Raw genomic sequence first — 18,640 nt, forward strand, 5'->3', positions numbered from 1 at the left:
CATCAACAATTTTCATTCAGGAATTGGAAGTACAATTTCTAAATTTGCGAGTGAAACCAAATGGGGTGTGTTGTAGGAGTCTCTGCACTCCTAGCAAAGATACTATAAACTCACTGGTAGTTAACAAACTGAGTTTAATGAACTGGAACTTTAACAAAACAAGAAAATGCAGGAGGAGCTCTGAACAGGTCTGTACACTCTCTCTCTCCACGAGGACTAACTGGAAACACCCTTCAACACTGACGTCATGGCGTCATCACGTTTCTCGCCATTGGGAACGTCACGTGACCCACATGATGATGCCATCGCGCCAGATCGCGATTTTGTCGATCAAGCTCTGTTTAAACAGAGCAAACATTTAAAGGCAATAAACATGATTAAAGGCAATTGTACAAGTTACTGTGAGAGTCTCTTAGTGGTTCTGCCACATACGCCCCCCTAGAATTGTCTTTAACAAGAAGATTCAATCGCTGAGGAGGTCGGACAAGCCTGTTTGACCGACTCCAAAATTCCCGGAGAGGAAAACGCTGAGCAGGTGGCGAGCTGTCAGGTAACACGGCGCTGTCAGGTGTGCCGGTGGCCGGCCCTGGCGCGGAGGCTATGCCAGTTCGATCGGTTGTTCAAGGTCCAGGTGCACAGGCTTAAGGCGATCCACAGAGATGTTATCAGGCTTGCCCCCAATGTCGATCACGAAACTCTTGTCCCTGGCCTGTAGAACCTGGAAGGGACCTGCATAAGGAGGTGCGAGCAGGGCACGATGGCCGTCTTGGCGTACAAAGATGAACTTTGCCTTTGACAACTCCCCCGGAATGTTGGATGAAGGCAAACTGTGCTGTGAGGTCGGTGTTGTGCATGTACCTTTAAGAGAATAACTGGTCTCAGACTGCAGTACCGGCAGTGACCACCCCTGTATAAAAGGCGCTAGAGAGCCTCTGTTTGTTAGTTTCGCTATTGACTTCCACCAGTAAAGACTTGTTTGTTTTCACTCCTGCTGGTCCATGTCTCAATCATTCACAGACTTAACACTGGTGACGAGTAAGAAACTAACTTACCTGCAACTCGGCAGCACCTCAGACGACGTTGTTGAAGGTCGGAGCCAGAAGAAAGAAAAAAAAAGTCAAAGAAACTCGGGAAACGGGCGTCGACCGTCAATCATCGGTTTGAAAACTTGCAGGAGAGACTGTCCAGAGCCAGGCTGGGTTCCTCGGTCTGTGGTTTCCCAGCTAATCGGGCTGGTGGCAGGTAGTGCTCTGATCCTTCTTGGGCTGCGGTGGGCTGAAGCTCGATCGGGTGGCTTTTCAACGGGGCCGGGCAGCGAGTCGGGAAGCAAAGAGAGAGAGAGGGTGGAGCACACAGGGCGCGGCCGGTGCTTCAAAGCCGGGCAGCGTTCAGACCTGAGAAGAGGGAGGGAAGTGTCCCAGAGGGTCCGCTCCACAAGGGAAAATAATAAAAGAAAAGGAATCAATATTTAATGCACAAGAAACCGTGGAAAGCAGCGCTAACAACAGCGGGCAGGAAGGCAAAGCGCGGGAGGCGCCATTTTGTTAAATAGGGGAAGAAGGCAAAGCGCGGGAGGTGCCATTTTAGATTTGCAAGATGCCGAAGACTGGCTGTATCACTGCTTTTGATAATACATTAGAGGACTGGACCACGTATGTGGAAAGAGTCGAGGTATATTTCGAGGCAAACGAAATAGCGGAGGGGAAATAGGCATTGATATTGCTAAACTTAATGGGTGCTAGAATGTACGGCCTATTGCGGGACCTGATTACTCCAGCCAAACTGAACGCGAAGAGTTTTAACAAAATTGTTGCTGTCCTACAGGAACACTTAAACCCTGCACCGCTGTTGATAGCAGAAATATTTAAATTCCACAGGAGAACTCAGCACAAAGATGAGAGCAATGCTGAGTATCTTACGGAACTACGCAAGCTATCAAAGCACTGCCAGTTCGGAGCAGGACTGGCAGATACCCTACGGGACAAATTTGTCTGTGGACTCCTGAGTGAAGGAACACAGAAGAAGTTACTCTCAGAAAAAGAGCTGATGCAAGATAAGGCTTTCAGCGTGGCAGTATCATATGAAGCAGCAGCCAGGGGAGCTGCAGAAATTCAACAAAAACCACAGGAATACGGCACCCACGAAATGACACGGGGATTTGCAAAATGTTATCGCTGCGGCAGAACTAACCATGACCAGAAGGACTGCTGGTCCAAAGACAAAATATGCAGACAATGCGGGAAGATTGGACACATTGCACGAGTTTGCAGGTCTGGGAAGAAGACCAGCGACAACAAAAAGGCTACTAAGGAACCGTACAAGAAAGTACAAAAGATGACGGACAGTAGTTCCGAAGACCAGATGAGCGATAGTGAATCCGAGAACAGGAGACTAAGCTGTCTCAAACTTCACAATGTAATCGCAAAAGAGGATCACCGAGCCATTTGGGTCACCCTCACGATAGCAGGGTCCCAAGTTAAAATGGAATTGGATACAGGATCAGCGCTAACCGTCATGAATCGACGAGACTACGAGCGGCTATTTTCACACATACCCTTGAGAGAGCCATCCATCATCTTGACGATGTATACGGGGCAAAAAGTATACCCCAGAGGAAAAATAAGGGTGCCTGTTGAATACAATGGCAAGAAAATACGGAAATTGTATCTCTACATACTGCCAAATGGTGGACCACCGTTATTGGGATGGGAATGGATCAGGAAGATAAACTTAGAGTGGCATTCCATTCATGCAATGAAGGTGGACGGTAAAAAAGATTGTCAACAATCTTAGCTAATGCCAAAGAGGTATTTCAACAAGAACTGGGCACGCTTAAAGGCATAACCGCCTTGATAAAAATAGAAGAGAATGCAGTTCCCAAGTTTTTCAAAGCAAGACCGGTACCATATGCAATTCGCCCAGCCATCGAGGCAGAGCTGGAGAATCTGGAGAAGGCGGGCGTGTTGTCTAAGGTCGACTGGAGCGAGTGGGCGACACCCATCATTCCTATCATGAAGAAAACGTTAAGCAATAAGTCCGGAGAGCCAAGGAAGATTCGCATCTGTGGGGATTTCAAGGTGACGGTGAACCCTGTCCTTCACACAGTACAATATCCTCTTTCAAGGATAGAAGACATCTTCGCCTCACTGTCTGGAGGGAAGCATTTTACAAAAATTGACCTAGCACAAGCATATTTGCAGATGGAGGTTGAAGAGTCCTCTAGGAAGTATCTCACGATAAACACTGACAAAGGTCTTTACCAGTATCATCGATTGGTATTCGGAGTAGCAACGACTCCGGCGATATGGCAAAGAGCGATGGAACAAGTCCTGCAAGGGATTCCGGGGACTCAGTGTTACTTGGACGACATCCTTGTGACAGGTGAAGATGACAGTGAACACCTTAACAACCTAGAACAGGTGCTCACTAGACTACGGGAACATGGGATGCGAGCCAACTGCCCCAAGTGCGAATTTTTTAAGAAACAGATATCGTATTGTGGCCACGTGATTGATGAAGAGGGGTTACATAAGTCCCCTGACAAAATTGAAGCGGTTGTTAAGGCCCCAGTGCCTGAAAATGTGTCGCAACTGAGGTCATTCCTCGGATTGGTGAATTACTATCATAAGTTTTTGCCGAATTTGTCGACAATTTTGCACCCACTGAATGCCCTGCTACGAATGGGGGTAGCATGGAAATGGAGCGATGATTGTAAGCGTGCTTTTCAGAAGAGAAAGGACTTAATCACTTCAAGGGATGTATTGGCTCACTACAACCCAGCACTGCCGATCAGACTGGCGTGTGATGAGTCTCCCTACGGCATAGGGGCGGTACTGTCACATAAGTTCCTTGATGGGTTAGAGAGGCCGATAGCTTTTGCGTCACGCTCGTTAACTTCTGCCGAGCGTAACTACGCTCAGATTGACAGAGAGGTCCTCAGCCTAGTGTGGGGGCTGAAGAAGTTCAATCACTACCTGCACAGTCAAATATTTACTATACTAACCGATCATCAATCTCTTGTCTCCATTTTCAACCCTCAGAAGGGCGTACCAATAATGACGGCACAATGGCTGCAGAGATGGTCCCTTTTCCTAGGGGCACACCAATATGACATCGAGTACAAAGGAACTAAACAGCATGGAAATGCTGATGGATTGTCACGCCTACCGTTGCCGATGGTGGAAGAAGAAGACCTTGCAGTGGATCCAATGGAGTTATTCCACTCGACCATAGTCGAATGTCTCCCTGTGATGAATGCAAACATAGAAAAGGAAACACGGAATGACCCGACACTATCATGGGTCTATGATTTAACGGTGAAGGGATGGCCAGCACATGGCGAACCACTGCTGCCAGCATTCTTGCCAAGAAGAGAACAGCTGTCAGTGTGCAGAGGGACCTTGATGTGTGGATCCAGAGTAGTAATTCCACCTAAGTTGACGGATAGAGTACTCAATGAGCTTCATGAGGGTCATCTGGGTGGGGTAAAAATGAAGAACTTAGCCAGAGCGTTTGTGTGGTGTCTGGGAATCGATAGAGAAATCGAAGAGATGACCAAGAGCTGTGCAGGATGCCAGAAGGTCCAAAACGCCCCACCACAAGCTCCTCTGCATCCATGGGAGTGGCCCTCATCTCCATGGCAACGGGTGCACATTGATTTTGCTGGTCCCTTCATGGACTCGATGTTTTTAATTGCGGTGGATGCACATTCAAAGTGGCCAGAGGTAATAAAAATGTCCTCAACCACCATGGAAAAAACTATCACAGTTTTGCAAACCATATTCGCAGGAATGGGCTGCCTGAACAGATTTGCTCTGACAATGGACCACAGTTTGTGCCTGAAGAGATCCGGAGTTTCTTAAAGAACAATGGCATTAAGCATTACACATCTGCCCCATATCATCCAGCCACTAATGGATTGGCCGAGAGGTTTGTCCAAACATTCAAGAAAGCTATCAAGGCAATGTGTAATGAAGATATACCCCTACAACACAAGGAGGACAACTTCTTGTTTGCCTACCGGAATGTAACACATGCGGTTACCAACCAAACTCCAGCCATGATGTTCTTCAATCAAAGACTACGATGCCGCTTGGATTTGGTTAAGCCAAACGTCCGAAGAGATGTGGAGAACAGGCAGTTTCAGACCGCACTGAGAAATGGCAGCCAGGAACGATTTGTACACGACAAGGACCTCTCATGTATACCGTGGACGTTGGGGAGAGCATTGTAAGGTGCCATGCTGACCAGATTCTAGAGTCACGGGAAAACGTCAACTCCACACCACGATCTGATACACCTGGTAATGAAATTGACATTCCAATTGCAGCTACCGCAGAACCGGTAATATTGGAAGCAGATGAACCAAACAAAGACATTGATCCCGATGCAACATTGCCAGAAACCCCAAAGAGGCGTTATCCAGACAGAATCAGGAAGCCTCCTCAAAGACTGAACTTATAATTGCTTAAACTTAACCAATGTATCTAGCAACAGTAATTGTGATTGTAATTCGTTATGATTTAGTTGTTAAATGCATGTTATGTACTGTTTATCTAAAAGGGGAGGAATTGTTGTGTATGTACCTTTAAGAGAATAACTGGTCTCAGAATGCAGTACCGGCAGTGACCACACCTGTATAAAAGGCGCTAGAGAGCCTCTCTTTGTTAGTTTCGCTATTGACTTCCACCAGTAAAGGCTTGTTTGTTTTCACTCCTGCTGGTCCGTGTCTCAATCATTCACGGACTTAACAGTCGGAACTGGGCGGAAACAGTGGGCTGCATCCCGGTGGGCCTCTCGCTGACTGGCAGCAGACCACGGCCACGTAGGGGATTGCAGGAATTCACCCGGAACTCGAAGTGGTTGACCATAAACCATTTCTGCCGCCGACGACTGTAGATCTTCCTTCGGCGCCGTGCGGAGTCCTAACAGCACTGAAGGCAGTTTGACGACCCATGCTGCATCCAGAAGGCTGGCCCTGAGTGGCACCTTTAAGGAACGGTGAAACCGCTTGCACAAGCCGCTCGCTTGTGGGTGATAGGTCGTAGTGCGATGGAGCTTAGTGCCCAACATGGAAGCCACCTCATTCCACAGTTCGGAAGAAAATTGTGGCCCGTGATCCGACGAAATATCCGCAGGGACACCAAACCGGGCTACCCATGATGAGACGAAAGCTCGAGCGACATCCGCAGAGGTGGTGGACATCAGGGGGACTGCCTCCGGCCACCTCGTGGTGCGATCCACCATTGTCAAAAGGTGCGCAAAACCATGGGACGGTGGAAGTGGGCCCACTAGGCCAATGTGAATGTGGTCGAAACGCCGCTCCGGTACCTCGAAGGTGGCCAGCAGGGCCCTGACATGCCGCTACACCTTGGCCCGTTGACAAACCACACAAGTGTTCGCCCAGTCGCAGACGTCTTTGCGTATCCCCCTCCATACGAATTTGGAGAATATCAACTTCTGCGACGCCCACACTCCAGGATATGATAGGCCGTGTATGGCATCGAAAACATCTCGGTGCCATTTAGATGGGACAATCGGACGGGGTGCACCCAATGAAACATCGCAGAGTAGAGTGGTGCCTGCGGAATGGAATGGTACATCTCTTGGCTGGAGGCTGGTGGGGACAGAATGAAAGGCCTGGGTCTCCGGTTCGGCCGCCTAGTCAGCTGCCATCTTTGCGAAGTCAATGCCCAATTGAACGGCCTGGACGGCGGTGCAGGATAGGCAATCGGCGACGACGTTGTCCTTGCCGGCCACATGCCAAACATCAGTGGTGAACTCGGAGATGTATGTCAGCTGCCGTTGCCGCTGAGCCGACCATGGTTCCGCAGACTTGGCCATCGCGAATGTCAATGGTTTGTGGTCAACAAATGCAGTGATGCAGCGCCCTTCGAGGAGGAACCGGAAGTGGCAGATGGCCAAAAACAAAGCCAACAGCTCTCTGTCAAAAGTGCTGTACTGCCGTTCGTGCCATTGCAGCTGGCGGCTAAAAAGTGCCAGAGTTTGCCACGCACCGTCGACCCATTGCTCCTGGATGGCCCCCACCGCGTAGTCCGACGCGTCCGTCATGAGGGTGATGATAGCTCCTGGCAGCGGATGTGCCAACATGGTCGCTTTTGCGAGTGCAGTCTTCGTATCCTCGAAGGCGCGATCCATGTCTTGAGACCAAACCACGGGCTCCTTTCCTGTCCTGCTCCTGAGGGCCTCGTAGAGCGGACACATGAGCTGCGCTGCCCTGGGGACGAACCGATGGTAGAAGTTCACCATCCCCAGGAACTCCTGTAAGGCTTTCACGGATTGCGGTTTCGGGAATGCCGTGATCGCCTCCACCTTAACTCGAAGTGGCATTGCCCCAGCGGGAATTATGCAGTGGCCCAGAAAATTGAGCTGCGCTAGGTCGAAACGGCATTTCTCCGGGTTAATGATGAGGCCGTGCTGCTGAAGCCGTCCGAAAAGGACGCGGAGATGCCTGAGGTGGTCCTCCTTGGAGGTGCTGGCAATCAGAATGTCATCTAAATGAACAAACAAAAAATCGAGGTCCCGCAGAACCAAATCCATTAGGCGCTGGAACGCCTGCACCGTGTTTTTAAGCCCAAAGGGCATGCGGAGGAATTCAAATAGTCCAAAAGGGGTGATGACCCGTCTTTTGGACATCCTGGGGGTGCACCGTTACCTGATGGCACCCACGGAGGAGGTTGACCTTTGAGAATATGGACTTCCCCGCCAAATGCGCAGAGAAACCCTGGATGTGGGGGATGGGGTAGTGGTTGGGCATTGTTATCTCATTGAGGCGGCGATAGTCGCCACAGGGCCACCATCCCCCACCGGGCTTGGGGACGATATGGAGCGGGAAGGACCAGGGGCTACTGGACCAACGAAAGATCCCAGTTTCTCCATCGCGGCGAACTCCGCCTTCGTCGCTGCGAGCTTGCTGGGCTCTAAACGTCGCGCCCTGGCGTAAACGGGAAAGCCCGTCATCGAGATATGATGCTCTACCCTATGCTTGGCGGTCGAAGCCGAAAAGGTGGGCTTCATCAGCTCGGGGAACACCTCGAGGAGGCGGGAGAAGTCGTCGGGTGGTGGTCGCGCACAGGAGACCGAGTGTGATGCAGCCATGCTGCGCGCACCTGGAATACCGGCGAGCGTGGCGGCGTGAACGAGGTGTCGATTTCTCACATCCACCAACAAGCCATTGGTGCGTAAAAAGTCGTCGCTCAAAAGGGCCTGCGAAATTTGAGCGGTGATGAAATCCCAGGTGAAAAACTGTCCACCAAAACAGACTTGAACTCGTCGTTTCCCGCAAGTGCGGATCGTACCCCCGTTGGCAGCTTGGACGGGGGGACCCCGTCCACCGGACCGAAGGCTGGAAGTATCCTGCATTGCGCCCCCGTGTCACACAAAAAACGACGGCCCGAGATGGAGTCGGTTAAGTACGTGAGATTCCCAGAAGTGCCGATCACCATCGTGGCCGTGGGGGAGGTACCGGGTCCGGCGTGCTTGACTCGCGCCGCTCTGTTCGATGGTCTGGGTACGAAACTGCACGGTGGTCGGCAGCAGTGGGCCTTCGGGCCGAAACGAGCATGGTAGTAACAGTAACCAGTCATCAGAGGCGCCGGGGCCGGAGCCGGGGCTGGGCTCCTCGTGGCGGGGCGTTGCGCGATGGCACAGTTTGTTGCCGGACTGCATAAATTTTATCCGCCTCTTTGGCGAGCGCGATGCAGTCTCCAGTCTCCGATCTGGCTAGGGCTGCCTGGACTTGCTCGGGGAACATAAGAACATAAGAAATAGGAGCAGGAGTAGGCCAATCGGCCCCTCAAGCCTGCTTCGCCATTCAATAAGATCATGGCTGATCTGATCCTAACCAGCAATCTACTATCACAGAGCCATCTCCTGAATCTAACAGAATTAGACACACGAAATAGGAGCAGGATCAGGCTACATGGCCCCTGGGCCCGCTCCGCTACCCACAGGGCCATGTCCGATCCGAACCTAGGCTCATATCCAAATTCCTGCCCGCTCCCTGTAACCCTTAATTCCCTTTACTTCTAGGAAACTGTCTATTTCTGTTTTAAATTTATGTAATGATGTAGCTTCTACAGCTTTTTGGGGCAGCATATTCCATGGACCTGCCACCCTCTGAGTGAAGTAGTTCCTCCTCATCTCAGTTTTGAAAGAGCAGCCCCTTATTCTAAGACTATGCCCCCTAGTTCTAGTTTCACCCATCATCGGGAACATCCTCCCCGCATCCACCCGATCCAACCCCTTCACAATCTTATATGTTTCAATAAGATCGCCTCTCATTCTTCTGGTTCCCCTTTTTCCACCCTGCTCGTTACCTCCTCAAAGAACTCTAATAGATTTGTCAAACACGATTTCCCTTTCATAAAACCATGTTGACTCTGTTTGATTGTATTATGATTTTCTAAATGCCCGGCTACTACTTCCTTCATAATGGATTAGAGCATTTTCCCAATGACAGATGTTAGGCTAACTGGCCCATAGTTTCCTGCTTTCTGACACCCTCCTTTTTTGAATAAGGGTGTTACATTTGTGCTTTTCCAATACACCGGGACCTCGCCCGAGTCAAGGGAATTTTGGTAGATTACAACCAACACATCCACTATCTCTGTAGCCACTTCTTTTAAGACTCTAGGATGCAGGCCATCTGGTCCAGGGGACTTGTCAGCCTTTAGACCCATAAGTTTGCCTAGCACTTTTTCTCAATGATAGTGATTGTTTTAAGTTCCTCTCTCCCTTTTGCCTCTTGATTTTCTACTATTACTGGGATGTTTTGTGTGTCCTCTACTGTGAAGACAGATACAAAATATTTGTTCAATGCCTCTGCCATTTCCTTGTTTCCCATTATTATTTCCCCAGTCTCGTCCTCTAAGGGACCAACGTTAACTTTAGCTACTCTCTTCCTTTTAATATACTTGTCGAATCTCTTAGGCCTCAATTTTAACTCAACTGTGGGCTATTGGCATGTTCCCCGAATTTCGTGTTTTCCACACGAATCTAAATGGATGTGGGAGATTGATGCAATTTTAACTCAATTGGCCAATTGATTTCCAACGTGTGGGAAGCCTTTGCAAATGGGTTTTTCATGAATGAAAGTCCCCTCTGATGACGTCATCATTGCTGCTGCTTTTAAGGTCCACAGCAAGCCTTGCTTCTTCTGCAGACTGCCAAGCTTTCTCCATCTGATGGTACAGGAACCTGCAGGAACAATGGCCAGTGGGAGGCCAAGAGCAGCTCCTAAGTTTGACGAGGCAGCACTACAGGCATTGGTGGATGGGGCTAGGGCCCACAGGGAGGTCCTGTTCCCTTCATCAGGGAGGAAGAGGCCGCCCAGTCAGACCAAGGCTGTGTGGATACAGGTGGCTCGGGAGGTCAACTCCTTGGGGGTCATGCGGCGCACCTGGATGCAGTGCAGGAAAAGATTCCATGACCTTCAATGCACTGGAAAAGTAGGTATGAAGTTCCCATTACCCTCCATCTGATCCCCATTGCCTTTCCTCACCAGCACTCAGCTTCAGCAATCTCTTCCTCCACATCCCACTAGACACTCACATCCATGCACCCTTACCCATTCCCTCTCTCTCTGGTCACATTCACATAACTATTCCAGCATGCAGCCCTCACAATCCCTATCACTCTGATGCTTTGAACACAACTGACAACACACAGGGAGGGCCCTTGGTCTTGCAACCTCACTCCATCTTTGTCTCCTTCTAAGTATCTATGCTATGCAAACTCTACACTCATTCCTTCATTCACACTCAACCTCCACTTGTCTCCCTCGTTGCAGGAAAAGAGAGCTCACAATAAAAGGGAAAGAGCCAGGACAGGAGGAGGCCCACCATCATTAGCCCAGCTCACCCCCTGGGAGGAAGCTGTCCTGGAAATTGTCGGGGTTGAAAAAGATGCGCACGTTGGGGATGGACAAATAGGTGCATCACAGCAAGCTGGTGAGAGAATAGTTTTCCATCTCTCTCATTGACATTGCATGAGTTGCTGATAATGATTCTGAAGCTATAACAGATGGACTTATGATCATCTGCAATATGCAATGTGCATGTAACCTTGACCTCACATCTCTAACTCTTTCCTTTACTCCCCCACAGGACCATCAAGAGCCCCCGTCCCCACTGTCCAGGAGGAAGAGCCTGATCTTCCAGACTCCTCAGAGGAATCTGCAACCTCTGAGGGCGCAGTGTCAGCAGAAATAAGCGCACCCAGCACCAGTGCAGACACTCACACCTTGGAGGGAACTTCGCGAGATAGAGTAGTGTTGTCACCTGGTGTATCACAGCTCACAAGTGAGCATCAGCAGATTGTGGAGACAGGGACTGCAGTGGAGTGTCCTCGTCGGAGGGCACAGGACTCTGCCAGCTCGGCTCAGCTGCATGTCGATCCTTTGCCTCTGGGCCCATCCATAAGATCAGAGGTGATGGAACTCCATGCACAGATGCAGGAGTATCTGGCAGGTTTTGTCTCTAGGGTCGCTGCGAGTATGGAGCAAATGGAGGAGTCCATGGCGAACATGAGCAGAGCCTTTGTGGAGTCATTGGCGCATGAACGCATCAACACGGAAAGGATGGCTACCTACGCAGAATTGATTGCTGCCTCCGTGGTAAGGCTGGCTACAGTAGAGGAGAGGAGGGCTACAGCCATGGAAGAGGTTAGTCACCAGGGTATGGAAAACATGGTGAGTGTTCAGAATAGAATGACATCTCTTGAGGAGCGATGGGCATCTATTGAACATAGAAACCAGACCTTCATGGAAGTCCTTCTGAGTAGGACTGCCATTGCAGATACAGATCCCCATGGCGGCCCTGATGTGCAGCAAGGTGCTCTCCAGCCACTTGCAGGCACTGAGGGGGACCTGACCCATGAGGGGGAAGTTGGTGGCAGACCTCAAGGAAGTGGGGGCTCCTCTCCAGGCGCTCACACTTCCATGCCACTGCAGAGCCCTCGGTCAGAGCCCCACCGGAGTCCACACCCAAGTGAGATAGACGTCTCAACCCCTGCACAGCCACAGGAGCAGCAGACTGTTGACGAGCCCTCACAGGCTCAAAACCCCAGAGGACGCCCGCCAAAGGTGTCAAGACAGGAGCAGCAGGAAAGTGAGCAAGGGGCCTCCACATCTGCTGAAGCCACAGGAGAACCACGACGTAGGAGCATGCGTAAGAGGAAAATAAAGCACAAGTAGTCACAAGGGTAGTCACTTGGGTGAAATTTTATGTATTGTTAAAAAAAGCTATCAGATGAATTCTGTCAATAAAAAGTCTGATGGCTACTGCTGTATTTGTGGCGTGTGTCATTTTGCGAATGGGACTTTCACATTGAGGGCTTAGGATTACTTGCAATTGTCAGTATGCTGTACAAATAGCTGGGAATCTGCAGGGTCTTGGCCATTGTTGATGCTCAGGTAAGAAGCTGCGAGGCAAAAGTGCGTGATTGGCTAGGCTAAGCAAATCTGGCCAGGATGAGTGCGTTCCTTGCATCCTGGACAGCAATGTTCTCGCGTAATGCTGCCACTGGTTGTTGGTCCTCTACAGGATGGTCGTCCTCCTCCTCCTCCTCGTCCTCCTCCTCCTCCTAATCCTCATCCTCATCCTCATCCTCATCTTCATCCTCATCATCTGAGGAGGGTATGTGAGGAGTCACTTGGTCCTCAGGAATCTGCAAGCCACGACGATTCTGGAGACCCTGGCTGCTGAGTACTGTAGGGCTCCACCTGATCTATCCAGGCATCTGGAGCGCATCTTCAGCAAACTGATGGTTTGCTCGATAATGGATCTGGTGGAAATGTGACTTGAGTTGTAGCGCTCCTCAGCTTCGTTGGCTGGCCTCCTCAACGGTGTCATTAGCCAAGTCCTCAGGGGATAGCCCTTGTCTCCAAGTAGCCATCCGTGAAGTTGGTCTGGTGGCCTGAATAGCGGAGGCACAGTATGAAGGAGTCATGGCAACTGCCAGGGTACATGGCACAAACATGCAGAATCTCCTTTTTGTGGTCACACACCAGCTGAACGTTAAGGAAGTGGAAGCCTTTGCGGTTGACAAAAATACCTGGATTGTGATGGGGTGCCCTAAGGGCCACATGTGTGCAGTCAACGATGCCCTGCACCCTTGGAAAGTGTAATGTATGTACCTTTAAGAGAGAACTACTTTTACAGCTCCTGTAGCATAGTGGCATAGTGGTTAGCACTGTTGCCTCACAGCGCCAGGGACCCGGGTTCAAATCCAGCCTCGGGTGACTGTTTGTGTGGAGTTTGCACATTCTCCCCGTGTTTGCGTGGGTTTTCTCCGGGTGCTCCGGTTTCCTCCCACAGTCCAAAGATGTGCGGGTTAGGTTGATTGGCCATGGTAAAAAAAAAAATTGGCCCTTAGTGTTAGGGGGGATTAAATATGCGGGGTTACGGGGATAGAGCTTGGGTGGGATGGCTGTCGGTGTAGGGACCGGGTGCTAGGGTTTGGATGATCAGCCATGATCTCGTTGAATGGCGGAGCAGGGCCGAATGGCCTACTCCTATCTTATATGTTTCTATGTATACTGTGGTACCAGCAGTGACCACACCTGTATATAAGCCTTGAGCATGCCTCTGTACTGTCAGTCTTTAGACTACCCTCCTCCAGTAAACACCTGTTGATTGTTAAGTTACAGCCTCCGTGTACATATTGGAAAACATCATAAGTTAAGAATCACGGATCCAACAGTGGCGATGAGGTCGATTCGAATCTGCCTGCAACTCTGCATTTCCCTTCAAGGATTCGCTCCGGGAGGGCGGTGGAAGAAAGTTGAGGCCAGGAGCACGGGCGTCGACCATGAGCAACTGCCCAGTCATCTGGCAGAGAGTCAACATCGCAGGGGAGGCTATTGAGAGCAGGGCTTGGTTCCCCAGCCACGACGATCCAGCAACAGACTGGCAACAGATACAGCACAGACCCTTCCCGGACAGCGGCGGCTGGAGCCGACCGACGGCATAGAAAAAGCTGAGCAGTGTTCACGGGGTAAGAGAGAGGGTGAGGCGCACAGGGTGCGGCTGGGGGTTGAAAACCGAGCGGCATCGAGGAAAAACAAACAGAGAGAGAGGGTAAAGCAGCAGCCTGGTTCAGGACCGAGCGACGGAAACGGGAAAGGCGCACAGGAGAACGTGCAGAGCACAGCCAGGGCTCAAGGGCTGAACCGCGTCCACGGGGAGAAGAAGGGAGAGCGTGGGAGACACCATTGAGCTGCGGAGAAGAAGGGAGAGTGCGGGAGACACCATTTTAGAAGCCGCAGCGGAGAAGAAGGGCGAGCGCGGGAAGAAAGGAAAGCACGGGAGACGCCATTTTGTGCCAGCGGAGAAGAAGGGAGAGCGCGGGAGACGCCATTTTAGACAGTTAAATCACACTCAGGGATGCCAAAGAGTGGCAGTGTCATGGCGTTCGACAATGAAGTCGAAGATTGGGCGACATATGTGGAACGCATTGAGGTGTACTGCAGGGTGAATGAAGTGCCAGATGCAAAGAAAGCACTGGTTTTGTTAAGTTCCATGGGTGCAAAAACTTATGGCTCACTGCGAAACCTATTAACCCCAGAGAAGCCCGTGGATAAGAATTTCGAAAGCATAGTAGAAATCCTACAGGACCACTTAAACCACACACTGCTGCTGATAGCAGAAAGATTTAAGTTCCACAAAAGGAACCAGCATAAAGACAAAAGTAATGCTGAGCACTTAATGGAACTGCGCAAGCTATCGAAACACTGCCAGTTTGGAGTGGGACTAGCAGATACATTAAGGGACAAGTTTGTGTGTGGGCTTCAAAGTGAAGGAACCCAGAAACGGCTTTTATCAGAAAAGGATCTTATGCTGGACAAGGCTTTCAGCATGGCAGTATCACACGAAGCAGCTGCACGGGACGCTGCAGAGATACAATGGAGACCGCAAGAATATGGCACCAATGAACTGTCATATGGAGCAGGGAAGTGTTATCGCTGTGGCAGGACAACACACGACCAGAAGGATTGTTGGTTCAAGGACCAAGTGTGCAGACAGTGCGGAAAAGCAGGACACATAGCAAGAGTCTGCAAGTCATGGAAGAAAACCAGCAGCAAGAAATCTCCACAGGAGAAGTACAAAAAGGTTCATAAGGTGATGGACAGTAGTTCAGACGAACAGAAAAGTGATACAGGCTCCGGAAGCAAGGAGCTGGGTTGTCTGAAACTACATAAGGTAATCAAAATGGAGGATCACCAGACTATCTGGGTCACACTCAAGATAGACGGAGTCCAAGTGAAAATGGAATTGGACACAGGATCAGCCCTAACAGTCAGAAACCAAAGGGATTACAAGCGGCTATTTTCACATATACCCTTGAAAGCTACAGAGATTGTCTTGAAGACGTACACGGGGCAAAAAGTCTACCCCCAAATGAAAAATAAGGGTGAAAGTGATATACAAAGGCCAGGAAATACCTAAAATGTACCTATATGTATTGCCAGATGGAGGACCACCACTACTAGGACATGAATGGATCCGGAAGATACAATTAGATTGGCATTCCATACAGGCACTGAAGGTTGAGGCCAAAAAGGATGACGATGTCACACCTGGACGACTGTCAAAAATGCTATCTGACGCACAACAAGTGTTCCAGGAGGGACTCGGAACACTAAAAGGCATAACAGCAATGATTAAAATAGAGGAAAATGCAAGTCCAAAGTTTTTTAAGGCCAGGCCTTATGCGATCCGACCAGCCGTCGAAGCAGAGCTGGAAGGGTTGGAACATTCAAGAGTACTTTCCAAAGTAGACTGGAGCGAGTGGGCTACACCCATTGTTCCTGTAATGAAGAGGTTGTTGAGTAATACACCTGGGGAACCAAAGAAGGTCCGCATCTGTGGGGATTTTAAGGTGACAGTGAACCCAGTCCTTCACAAGGTACAATATTCGCTTCCACGGATTGAGAATATTTTTGCCTCACTATCTGGAGGTAAATGCTTCACCAAAATTGATCTGGCCCAGGCGTACCTGCAAATGGAGGTAGAAGAAGCCTCGAAACAATACCTCATGATCAACACTCACAAAGGTCTCTACCAATACAACCGGCTGGTGTTCGGGGTAGCATCAGCTCCGGCTATTTGGCAAAGGGCGATGGGTCAAGTCCTGCAAGGGATTCCAGGGACCCAGTGTTATTTGGACGATATCCTGGTCACGGGCAAAAATTACAGTGATCACCTCGCCAACCTGGAGAAGGTGCTCACTAGATTAAAGGAATATGTGCTACGAGCTAATCGCCACAAGTGCGAGTTTTTCCAGAAGCAGATCTCGTATTGTGGCCACGTTGTTGATGAAGAAGGGTTACATAAGTCCCCTGAAAAGATTGAGGCATTAGTCAAGGCTCCAGCACCAGAAAATGTGTCACAACCGAGGTCGTTCCTCAGGCTGGTGAACTACTACCATAAGTTCTTACCAAATTTGTCTACAGTATTACACCCACTGAACACCCGACTGCAAATGGGGGTACCATGGAAGTGGAAGGACGAAAGTGCAAAGAATTGATCACATCGAAAGAGGTGTTGGCCCATTTCAACCCAGCACTACCAATTCGGTTGGCATGTGACGCATCACCCTATGGTATTGGAGCGGAGCTGTCACACAAATTCCCAGACGGGTTGGAGAGGCCAGTAGCTTTGGCGTCTGGGTCACTAACCTCAGCCGAGCGCAACTATGCCCAGGTCGACAGGGAGGCCCTCAGCCTAGTATGGGGAGTAAAAAAATTCAACCACTATCTGCATGGGCAGAAGTTCACCTTGCTGACTGACCACCAACCACTTGTCTCCATCTTTAATCCAAAGAAGGGCGTTCCGCTGATGACTTCACAACGGTTACAAAGATGGTCCCTTTTTCTAGGGGTGAGCCAATATGAAATAGAATATAAAGGCACGAAACAGCATGGAAACGCTGATGGGCTATCACACCTGCCATTGCCTATGGTGGAGGAAGCACCAGCAGTGGACCATATCAAGATATTTTATTCGTCAATAATTGAACGATTGCCAGTAACTAACGTGGATATAGAGAAGGAGACCCGCAATGATCTGACACTGTCTCGGGTACATGATTTGACGGTGAGGGGATGGCCAACACATGGCGACTCACTGTTGCCAGCATTCTCATCCAGAAGAGAACAGCTGTCAGTATGCCAGGGGACAGTGATGTGTGGATCCCGAGTGGTAATTCCACCCAAGTTATGGGAGAGTGTGCTCAAGGAGCTTCACGAAGGTCATCTGGGAGGGGTGAAAATGAAAAGCCTTGCTAGGGCTTATGTGTGGTGGCCGGGGATCGATCAACAAATCGAGGACCTAACCAACAGCTGCCCAGGATGCCAGAATGTCCAAAATGCACCACCGCATGCCCCTCTACACCCATGGGAGTGGCCCTCTTCTCTATGGAAACAGGTGCATATTGATTTTGCTGGTCCATTCATGGACTCAATGTTCTTAATAGTAGTGGATGCTCACTCGAAATTGCCTGAGGTGATAAAAATGTCCTCAACCACTACAGAAAAAACGATTGCAGTCCTACGGACCATATTTGCCAGGAACGGCTTGCCAGAGCAGATTTGCTCTGATACTGGACCACAGTTTGTGTCCGAAGAGTTTTGGAAATTTATGAGAAGGAATGGGGTAAGGCATTACACATCCGCCCCGTATCATCCAGGCACAAATGGATTGGCTGAGAGGTTCGTACAAACCTTTAAAAAGGCGATAAAGGCCATGTGCAATGATGAAATTCCACTACAGCATAAGGTCGACAATTTCCTGTTAGCCTACAAAAATGCGACACATGCAGTTACCAACCAGAGCCCGGCCATGATGTTCTTTACCCGAAGGTTGAGATCTCGTCTGGATTTGCTCAGACCAAATGTGCGAAGAAATGTTGAGGATAAACAATTCCAGCACATCAATGAGAAGCCGACAAGGAGGTTCAATGTAGGACAACCAATCTTGGCCCATGACTACCGAACAGAGAAATGGCAACCCGGAACGATATGCACATGGCAGGGGCCATTAATGTACACAGTGGATGTCAGGGAGAACATTGTGAGACGCCACGTCGACCAGATCTTAGCGTCACAGGAACGAGTCAACCCCATGTCTCGCGTCCCTGGGGATGAACCCGACATACCGGTGGCATCTACCTCAGAAACATTAGCAGTGGAAACTGATGAAATATCCAACGAAAAGGGGCCAGAATCGCCTCCGCACCAGTAACCCTTGTGGAAAAACATATTAATTTTGCGAATCCTACAATATTCAGTTCCCAGCCTTGGTCACATTGCAACCATGTCTCTGTGATGGCTATTAGATCAAACCAATTTACAGGAAACTCTTTGGTATCCGGCACCGACGGGACCGGCGTGTTGCCGGTTGATCAAAAATTCCGGATGATGGAGAGAGTTATATACCAAGGCTTTTTTTAACAAAGAAAAATTAAAAAAATCAAGAAATGTGCAGTATACAGTAATTGGGTACTCACCTACAGAATGTTGTGTTAAATGGATGGTGGAAGATGCTTGATTAATTACAATACTGCCAGTTGAGGGTAATGCAATGCAATGACTACCAGCAGCGTGGGAGACACACAATAC

The 18,640-nt window shown here is 49.7% G+C and overlaps 1 protein-coding gene across 1 annotated transcript in view; it reads right to left on the reverse strand.

The window, feature by feature from the left end:
- Window positions 1–18,640, reverse strand: part of LOC147093416 (C-type lectin-like) — a 143,585-nt gene that overhangs the window by 14,380 nt on the left and 110,565 nt on the right. The window lies entirely within an intron of this gene.

The sequence above is a fragment of the Somniosus microcephalus genome, unplaced genomic scaffold (assembly GCF_052327205.1).
Source record: "Somniosus microcephalus isolate GS21.2 unplaced genomic scaffold, FLI_Smic_1.0 unresolved_chr1, whole genome shotgun sequence".
Taxonomy (NCBI): domain Eukaryota; kingdom Metazoa; phylum Chordata; class Chondrichthyes; order Squaliformes; family Somniosidae; genus Somniosus; species Somniosus microcephalus.